This window comes from Nerophis ophidion, linkage group LG06, assembly GCF_033978795.1.
Source record: "Nerophis ophidion isolate RoL-2023_Sa linkage group LG06, RoL_Noph_v1.0, whole genome shotgun sequence".
Taxonomy (NCBI): domain Eukaryota; kingdom Metazoa; phylum Chordata; class Actinopteri; order Syngnathiformes; family Syngnathidae; genus Nerophis; species Nerophis ophidion.
In genome coordinates this window covers 1,918,879-1,928,656 of record NC_084616.1, presented here as the reverse complement: position 1 = coordinate 1,928,656, position 9,778 = coordinate 1,918,879, and the positions used below count along the sequence as shown (strand labels likewise).

Genomic DNA, 9,778 nt, shown 5'->3' with positions numbered 1-9,778 from the left:
GTCCAGCAGTGTTTATAATGTCCAGCATGTCCAGCAGTGTTTATAATGTCCAGCATGTCCAGCAGTATTTATAATGTCCAGCATGTCCAGCAGTATTTATAATGTCCAGCATGTCCAGCAGTATTTATAATGTCCAGCATGTCCAGCATGTCCAGCAGTATTTATAATGTCCAGCATGACCAGCAGTATTTATAATGTCCAGCATGTCCAGCAGTATTTATAATGTCCAGCATGTCCAGCAGTATTTATAATGTCCAGCATGTCCAGCAGTATTTATAATGTCCAGCATGTCCAGCAGTATTTATAATGTCCAGCATGTCCAGCAGTATTTATAATGTCCAGCATGTCCAGCAGTATTTATAATGTCCAGCATGTCCAGCAGTATTTATAATGTCCAGCATGTCCAGCAGTATTTATAATGTCCAGCATGACCAGCAGTATTTATAATGTCCAACATGTCCAGCAGTATTTATAATGTCCAACATGTCCGGCAGTATTTATAATGTCCAGCATGTCCAGCAGTATTTATAATGTCCAGCATGTCCAGCAGTATTTATAATGTCCAGCATGTCCAGCATGTCCAGCAGTATTTATAATGTCCAGCATGTCCAGCAGTATTTATAATGTCCAGCATGTCCAGCAGTATTTATAATGTCCAGCATGCCCAGCAGTATTTATAATGTCCAGCATGTCCAGCAGTATTTATAATGTCCAGCATGTCCAGCAGTATTTATAATGTCCAGCATGTCCAGCAGTATTTATAATGTCCAGCATGTCCAGCATGTCCAGCAGTATTTATAATGTCCAGCATGTCCAGCAGTATTTATAATGTCCAGCATGTCCAGCAGTGTTTATAATGTCCAGCATGTCCAGCAGTGTTTATAATGTCCAGCATGTCCAGCAGTATTTATAATGTCCAGCATGTCCAGCAGTATTTATAATGTCCAGCATGTCCAGCAGTATTTATAATGTCCAGCATGTCCAGCAGTATTTATAATGTCCAGCATGTCCAGCATGTCCAGCAGTATTTATAATGTCCAGCATGACCAGCAGTATTTATAATGTCCAGCATGTCCAGCAGTATTTATAATGTCCAGCATGTCCAGCAGTATTTATAATGTCCAGCATGTCCAGCAGTATTTATAATGTCCAGCATGTCCAGCAGTATTTATAATGTCCAGCATGTCCAGCAGTATTTATAATGTCCAGCATGACCAGCAGTATTTATAATGTCCAGCATGTCCAGCAGTATTTATAATGTCCAGCATGTCCAGCAGTATTTATAATGTCCAGCATGTCCAGCAGTATTTATAATGTCCAGCATGACCAGCAGTATTTATAATGTCCAACATGTCCAGCAGTATTTATAATGTCCAACATGTCCGGCAGTATTTATAATGTCCAGCATGCCCAGCAGTATTTATAATGTCCAGCATGTCCAGCAGTATTTATAATGTCCAGCATGTCCAGCATGTCCAGCAGTATTTATAATGTCCAGCATGTCCAGCAGTATTTATAATGTCCAGCATGTCCAGCATGTCCAGCAGTATTTATAATGTCCAGCATGTCCAGCAGTATTTATAATGTCCAGCATGTCCAGCAGTATTTATAATGTCCAGCATGCCCAGCAGTATTTATAATGTCCAGCATGTCCAGCAGTATTTATAATGTCCAGCATGTCCAGCAGTATTTATAATGTCCAGCATGCCCAGCAGTATTTATAATGTCCAGCATGTCCAGCAGTATTTATAATGTCCAGCATGTCCAGCAGTATTTATAATGTCCAGCATGTCCAGCAGTATTTATAATGTCCAGCATGTCCAGCAGTATTTATAATGTCCAGCATGTCCAGCAGTATTTATAATGTCCAGCATGTCCAGCAGTATTTATAATGTCCAGCATGTCCAGCAGTATTTATAATGTCCAGCATGTCCAGCAGTATTTATAATGCCCAGCATGTCCAGCAGTATTTGTAATGTCCAGCATGCCCAGCAGTATTTATAATGTCCAGCATGTCCAGCAGTATTTATAATGTCCAGCATGTCCAGCAGTATTTATAATGTCCAGCATGTCCAGCAGTATTTATAATGTCCAGCATGTCCAGCAGTGTTTATAATGTCCAGCATGTCCAGCAGTGTTTATAATGTCCAGCATGTCCAGCAGTATTTATAATGTCCAGCATGTCCAGCAGTATTTATAATGTCCAGCATGTCCAGCAGTATTTATAATGTCCAGCATGTCCAGCAGTATTTATAATGTCCAGCATGTCCAGCAGTATTTATAATGTCCAGCATGTCCAGCATGTCCAGCAGTATTTATAATGTCCAGCATGACCAGCAGTATTTATAATGTCCAGCATGTCCAGCAGTATTTATAATGTCCAGCATGTCCAGCAGTATTTATAATGTCCAGCATGTCCAGCAGTATTTATAATGTCCAGCAGTATTTATAATGTCCAGCATGTCCAGCAGTATTTATAATGTCCAGCATGTCCAGCAGTATTTATAATGTCCAGCATGTCCAGCAGTATTTATAATGTCCAGCATGTCCAGCAGTATTTATAATGTCCAGCATGACCAGCAGTATTTATAATGTCCAACATGTCCAGCAGTATTTATAATGTCCAACATGTCCGGCAGTATTTATAATGTCCAGCATGCCCAGCAGTATTTATAATGTCCAGCATGTCCAGCAGTATTTATAATGTCCAGCATGTCCAGCATGTCCAGCAGTATTTATAATGTCCAGCATGTCCAGCAGTATTTATAATGTCCAGCATGTCCAGCAGTATTTATAATGTCCAGCATGCCCAGCAGTATTTATAATGTCCAGCATGCCCAGCAGTATTTATAATGTCCAGCATGTCCAGCAGTATTTATAATGTCCAGCATGTCCAGCAGTATTTATAATGTCCAGCATGTCCAGCATGTCCAGCAGTATTTATAATGTCCAGCATGTCCAGCAGTATTTATAATGTCCAGCATGTCCAGCAGTGTTTATAATGTCCAGCATGTCCAGCAGTGTTTATAATGTCCAGCATGTCCAGCAGTATTTATAATGTCCAGCATGTCCAGCAGTATTTATAATGTCCAGCATGTCCAGCAGTATTTATAATGTCCAGCATGTCCAGCAGTATTTATAATGTCCAGCATGACCAGCAGTATTTATAATGTCCAGCATGTCCAGCAGTATTTATAATGTCCAGCATGTCCAGCAGTATTTATAATGTCCAGCATGTCCAGCAGTATTTATAATGTCCAGCATGTCCAGCAGTATTTATAATGTCCAGCATGTCCAGCAGTATTTATAATGTCCAGCATGACCAGCAGTATTTATAATGTCCAGCATGTCCAGCAGTATTTATAATGTCCAGCATGTCCAGCAGTATTTATAATGTCCAGCATGTCCAGCAGTATTTATAATGTCCAGCATGTCCAGCAGTATTTATAATGTCCAGCATGACCAGCAGTATTTATAATGTCCAACATGTCCAGCAGTATTTATAATGTCCAACATGTCCGGCAGTATTTATAATGTCCAGCATGCCCGGCAGTATTTATAATGTCCAGCATGTCCAGCAGTATTTATAATGTCCAGCATGTCCAGCATGTCCAGCAGTATTTATAATGTCCAGCATGTCCAGCAGTATTTATAATGTCCAGCATGCCCAGCAGTATTTATAATGTCCAGCATGCCCAGCAGTATTTATAATGTCCAGCATGTCCAGCAGTATTTATAATGTCCAGCATGTCCAGCAGTATTTATAATGTCCAGCATGTCCAGCAGTATTTATAATGTCCAGCATGTCCAGCAGTATTTATAATGTCCAGCATGTCCAGCAGTATTTATAATGTCCAGCATGTCCAGCAGTATTTATAATGTCCAGCATGTCCAGCAGTATTTATAATGCCCAGCATGTCCAGCAGTATTTGTAATGTCCAGCATGCCCAGCAGTATTTATAATGTCCAGCATGTCCAGCAGTATTTATAATGTCCAGCATGTCCAGCATGTCCAGCAGTATTTATAATGTCCAGCATGTCCAGCAGTATTTATAATGTCCAGCATGTCCAGCAGTGTTTATAATGTCCAGCATGTCCAGCAGTGTTTATAATGTCCAGCATGTCCAGCAGTATTTATAATGTCCAGCATGTCCAGCAGTATTTATAATGTCCAGCATGTCCAGCAGTATTTATAATGTCCAGCATGTCCAGCATGTCCAGCAGTATTTATAATGTCCAGCATGACCAGCAGTATTTATAATGTCCAGCATGTCCAGCAGTATTTATAATGTCCAGCATGTCCAGCAGTATTTATAATGTCCAGCATGTCCAGCAGTATTTATAATGCCCAGCATGTCCAGCAGTATTTGTAATGTCCAGCATGCCCAGCAGTATTTATAATGTCCAGCATGTCCAGCAGTATTTATAATGTCCAGCATGTCCAGCATGTCCAGCAGTATTTATAATGTCCAGCATGTCCAGCAGTATTTATAATGTCCAGCATGTCCAGCAGTGTTTATAATGTCCAGCATGTCCAGCAGTGTTTATAATGTCCAGCATGTCCAGCAGTATTTATAATGTCCAGCATGTCCAGCAGTATTTATAATGTCCAGCATGTCCAGCAGTATTTATAATGTCCAGCATGTCCAGCAGTATTTATAATGTCCAGCATGACCAGCAGTATTTATAATGTCCAGCATGTCCAGCAGTATTTATAATGTCCAGCATGTCCAGCAGTATTTATAATGTCCAGCATGTCCAGCAGTATTTATAATGTCCAGCATGTCCAGCAGTATTTATAATGTCCAGCATGTCCAGCAGTATTTATAATGTCCAGCATGACCAGCAGTATTTATAATGTCCAGCATGTCCAGCAGTATTTATAATGTCCAGCATGTCCAGCAGTATTTATAATGTCCAGCATGTCCAGCAGTATTTATAATGTCCAGCATGACCAGCAGTATTTATAATGTCCAACATGTCCAGCAGCATTTATAATGTCCAACATGTCCGGCAGTATTTATAATGTCCAGCATGCCCAGCAGTATTTATAATGTCCAGCATGTCCAGCAGTATTTATAATGTCCAGCATGTCCAGCATGTCCAGCAGTATTTATAATGTCCAGCAGTATTTATAATGTCCAGCATGTCCAGCAGTGTTTATAATGTCCAGCATGTCCAGCAGTGTTTATAATGTCCAGCATGTCCAGCAGTATTTATAATGTCCAGCATGTCCAGCAGTATTTATAATGTCCAGCATGTCCAGCAGTATTTATAATGTCCAGCATGTCCAGCAGTATTTATAATGTCCAGCATGTCCAGCATGTCCAGCAGTATTTATAATGTCCAGCATGACCAGCAGTATTTATAATGTCCAGCATGTTCAGCAGTATTTATAATGTCCAGCATGTCCAGCAGTATTTATAATGTCCAGCATGTCCAGCAGTATTTATAATGTCCAGCATGTCCAGCAGTATTTATAATGTCCAGCATGTCCAGCAGTATTTATAATGTCCAGCATGACCAGCAGTATTTATAATGTCCAGCATGTCCAGCAGTATTTATAATGTCCAGCATGTCCAGCAGTATTTATAATGTCCAGCATGTCCAGCAGTATTTATAATGTCCAGCATGTCCAGCAGTATTTATAATGTCCAGCATGTCCAGCAGTATTTATAATGTCCAGCATGTCCAGCAGTATTTATAATGTCCAACATGTCCGGCAGTATTTATAATGTCCAGCATGTCCGGCAGTATTTATAATGTCCAGCATGTCCGGCAGTATTTATAATGTCCAACATGTCCAGCAGTATTTATAATGTCCAGCATGACCAGCAGTATTTATAATGTCCAGCATGACCAGCAGTATTTATAATGTCCAACATGTCCAGCAGTATTTATAATGTCCAGCATGTCCAGCAGTATTTATAATGTCCAGCATGTCCAGCAGTATTTATAATGTCCAGCAGTATTTATAATGTCCAGCATGTCCAGCAGTATTTATAATGTCCAGCATGTCCAGCAGTATTTATAATGTCCAGCATGTCCAGCAGTGTTTATAATGTCCAGCATGTCCAGCAGTATTTATAATGTCCAGCATGTCCAGCGGTATTTATAATGTCCAGCATGTCCAGCGGTATTTATAATGTCCAGCATGTCCAGCGGTATTTATAATGTCCAGCATGTCCAGCAGTATTTATAATGTCCAGCATGTCCAGCAGTATTTATAATGTCCAGCATGTCCAGCAGTATTTATAATGTCCAGCATGTCCAGCAGTGTTTATAATGTCCAGCATGTCCAGCAGTATTTATAATGTCCAGCATGTCCAGCAGTATTTATAATGTCCAACATGTCCAGCAGTATTTATAATGTCCAGCATGACCAGCAGTATTTATAATGTCCAGCATGTCCAGCAGTATTTATAATGTCCAGCATGTCCAGCAGTATTTATAATGTCCAGCATGTCCAGCAGTGTTTATAATGTCCAGCATGTCCAGCAGTATTTATAATGTCCTGCATGTCCAGCAGTATTTATAATGTCCAACATGTCCAGCAGTATTTATAATGTCCAACATGTCCAGCAGTATTTATAATGTCCTGCATGTCCAGCAGTATTTATAATGTCCAACATGTCCAGCAGTATTTATAATGTCCAGCATGTCCAGCAGTATTTATAATGTCCAGCATGTCCAGCAGTATTTATAATGTCCTGCATGTCCAGCAGTATTTATAATGTCCAGCATGTCCAGCAGTATTTATAATGTCCTGCATGTCCAGCAGTATTTATAATGTCCTGCATGTCCAGCAGTATTTATAATGTCCAGCATGTCCAGCAGTATTTATAATGTCCAGCATGTCCAGCAGTATTTCTAATGTCCTGCATGTCCAGCAGTATTTATAATGTCCAGCATGTCCAGCAGTATTTCTAATGTCCAGCATGTCCAGCAGTATTTCTAATGTCCAGCATGTCCAGCAGTATTTATAATGTCCAGCATGTCCAGCAGTATTTCTAATGTCCAGCAGTATTTCTAATCCATGGTTCAGAGCAGGCTTTGACCCTGACTGTTCTCACAAGTCCTATCATTTAGTATCGCTAGTAATGCAGTTTTGAAGTCATCCCAAACATCCTCCAGCAGGTTGCAGGTGAGCACAGAGGACCATGCAGGTTGCAGGTGAGCCCAGAGGACCATGCAGTCCCACTCACATCATGTCAGCTTGAAATGATCACTCTTGTATGTTTTAAGGGGTCTGGATTGAGTTGTTATGTTGCCATTGGCTTTGGGGTTGGTTCTTTTGCACGTGCAGAAGGTTAAATAGTGGTCACTAAGATCACAGATCATGACCCCACTATTTTAATATTATGCTGGTCTGATGTGAGGATGCGATCTATGGTTGATTGTGTGGAATCACACACCTTGTGGGAAGTGTTATTAGCTGGGAGAGAGCGTGCAGGTTACAGAATGTGCTGTAAGATTTGAAGACAGGTGCATCTCTGCGTGGAATATCTGTGTTCAGATCTCCAGTTATAATAATCTCCACGTTGTTTACACCAGCCAAGCACTCTTTGAGAGTTGATGTCTGCCCACACAGATTCAAGGGCATGGTGGTTAAGATCAGAGCGAGTTATGTATTTAATATCCTGGTGGACATACTGGACATACAAAGACCACCACCATGTGTGTTCTTGTCCTTTCTGATGACAGAGAAGTTTTCTATCTGAGAAGTTTTCTATCTCTATCTCTGAGTCAGAAACACTTTCATTTCATTTAGTTTCAGAGAAACACAGGATTTTTACCTTCTTGTTGTGGAATATTTCTCTGATTTGGTGGATTTTATTTCCAGAGAAGTTGTTCACATCAAGATGGATGATGTGTGGCCCACCAGAACCAAAAAGAACATCAGAGTCCGTTGGGGAGAGGTACTGTCCAGAAGATGGAGGGATGTTTGTTGGTTCTTATTGAAGTTTGTGTGGCAAGACTTGGGGGAGGGGGGGGGGGGGGGGGCGGGGGCATTGTTTGTCGTCCAGGTGATGGGGGAGGGGCGTGGTTAAAGAGGGAGGGGGGGCCAGGTGGGGTGGACGTGGTTTTTGCGGGTTTTGGTGAGGTTGAGAATAATGAGCAGGGATGTAGAAGCATTTAAGTCTCATCTTAAAACTCATCTGTATACTCTAGCCTTTAAATAGACCTCCTTTTTAGACCAGTTGATCTGCCGCTTCTTTTCTTTCTCCTATGTCCCCCCCTCCCTTGTGGAGGGGGTCCGGTCCGATGACCATGGATGAAGTACTGGCTGTCCAGAGTCGAGACCCAGGTGACCGCTCGTCGGGACCCAGGATGGACCGCTCGCATGTGTATCGGTTGGGGACATCTCTACGCTGCTGATCCGCTTGAGATGGTTTCCTGTGGACGGGACTCTCGCTGCTGTCTTGGAGCCACTATGGATTGAACTTTCACAGTATCATGTTAGACCCGCTCGACATCCATTGCTTTCGGTCCCCTAGAGGGGGGGGGGGGGGTTGCCCACATCTGAGGTCCTCTCCAAGGTTTCTCATAGTCAGCATTGTCACTGGCGTCCCACTGGATGTGAATCCTCCCTGCCCACTGGGTGTGAGTTTTCCTTGCCCTTTTGTGGGTTCTTCCGAGGATGTTGTAGTCGTAATGATTTGTGCAGTCCTTTGAGACATTTGTGATTTGGGGCTATATAAATAAACATTGATTGATTGATTGATTGTACACAGAATCCCCTGAAACTCGTGTAGGCCGCGGGGGGTCCTTCATACCGACAGCCATCAGACTGTAAGATGCATATGTTCCTTGACTGCACTTAAATGTAGAATATATATTTATATTATTCATATATTATTTATTATTATTATTGTTTATTGTGAGCAAACTGTGGTGCTGAATCTCCCCCAGGGATCAATAAAGTACTTTCTATTCTATTCTATTAATCAAATGTTTTGTTTTTTTAAACAATTTCTATCCCATGAATTTGTTCGATAGCCCGTTATGTCACATTTTGTTGCTAGGCAGAATTCACTAGGCTCAGTCTTCCATTGGCCCGTTCAAGGTCATGCTGTAGTTGGACATTACATACATCGCTTTACAGTGTAGATACATTTTTTTAAAGGCTTACATGGGTAGAAAGTGGTTTGATGGCACTATCTGCGGGAAAAAGGAGGGCTGGCGTTAGGAACCCAGCAGAGGGCGCTGTCTCACAAGTCAATTCAGTCAACATTTTCCAGCAGGAAGATGTTTTATAAGTACAATATTATGATTTGTTTATTCATGTGTATTAATTTGCACCATTTGAATGTATTTCTCCCGCCTTTCTTGGAAGAAGCAAAAATACAATTAAATGATGAAATATGATTATTTATGCACGTCATATGCTGCTCGGCATCAGAAAATAATTCATTGCTGGAAAATGCAGGTCTATTACAAAACATTTTTTTGCACTTTTTGTAGCGCCATCACTATTTTTATACTTTTAAAATCAAATTTGAATTGATTTTTCAATGTAAATGAAAGAAATGGTTCAATACTTTGTTGCACAAAATAATTGATTGATACTTTTATTATTAGATTTTACAGTACAGTACATATTCCGTACAATTGACCACTAAATGGTAACACCCCAATAAGTTTTTCAACTTGTTTAAGTCGGGGTCCACCTTCATCAATTCATGGTAACATTCGACACAGCAATGAGAATAACTGGGGGAATTGACCGTTATGTTCTTGTCAGTGGCGGAGCAGGAAGGGGCTCGGGAGAACCCAC

General features: G+C 40.9%; 1 long non-coding RNA gene across 4 annotated transcripts in view; it reads left to right on the top strand.

Annotated features, from left to right (window-relative positions):
- Nucleotides 1-9,778, top strand: part of LOC133554055 (uncharacterized) — a 37,815-nt gene that overhangs the window by 2,844 nt on the left and 25,193 nt on the right. The gene's annotated exons all lie outside the window — the stretch shown is intronic.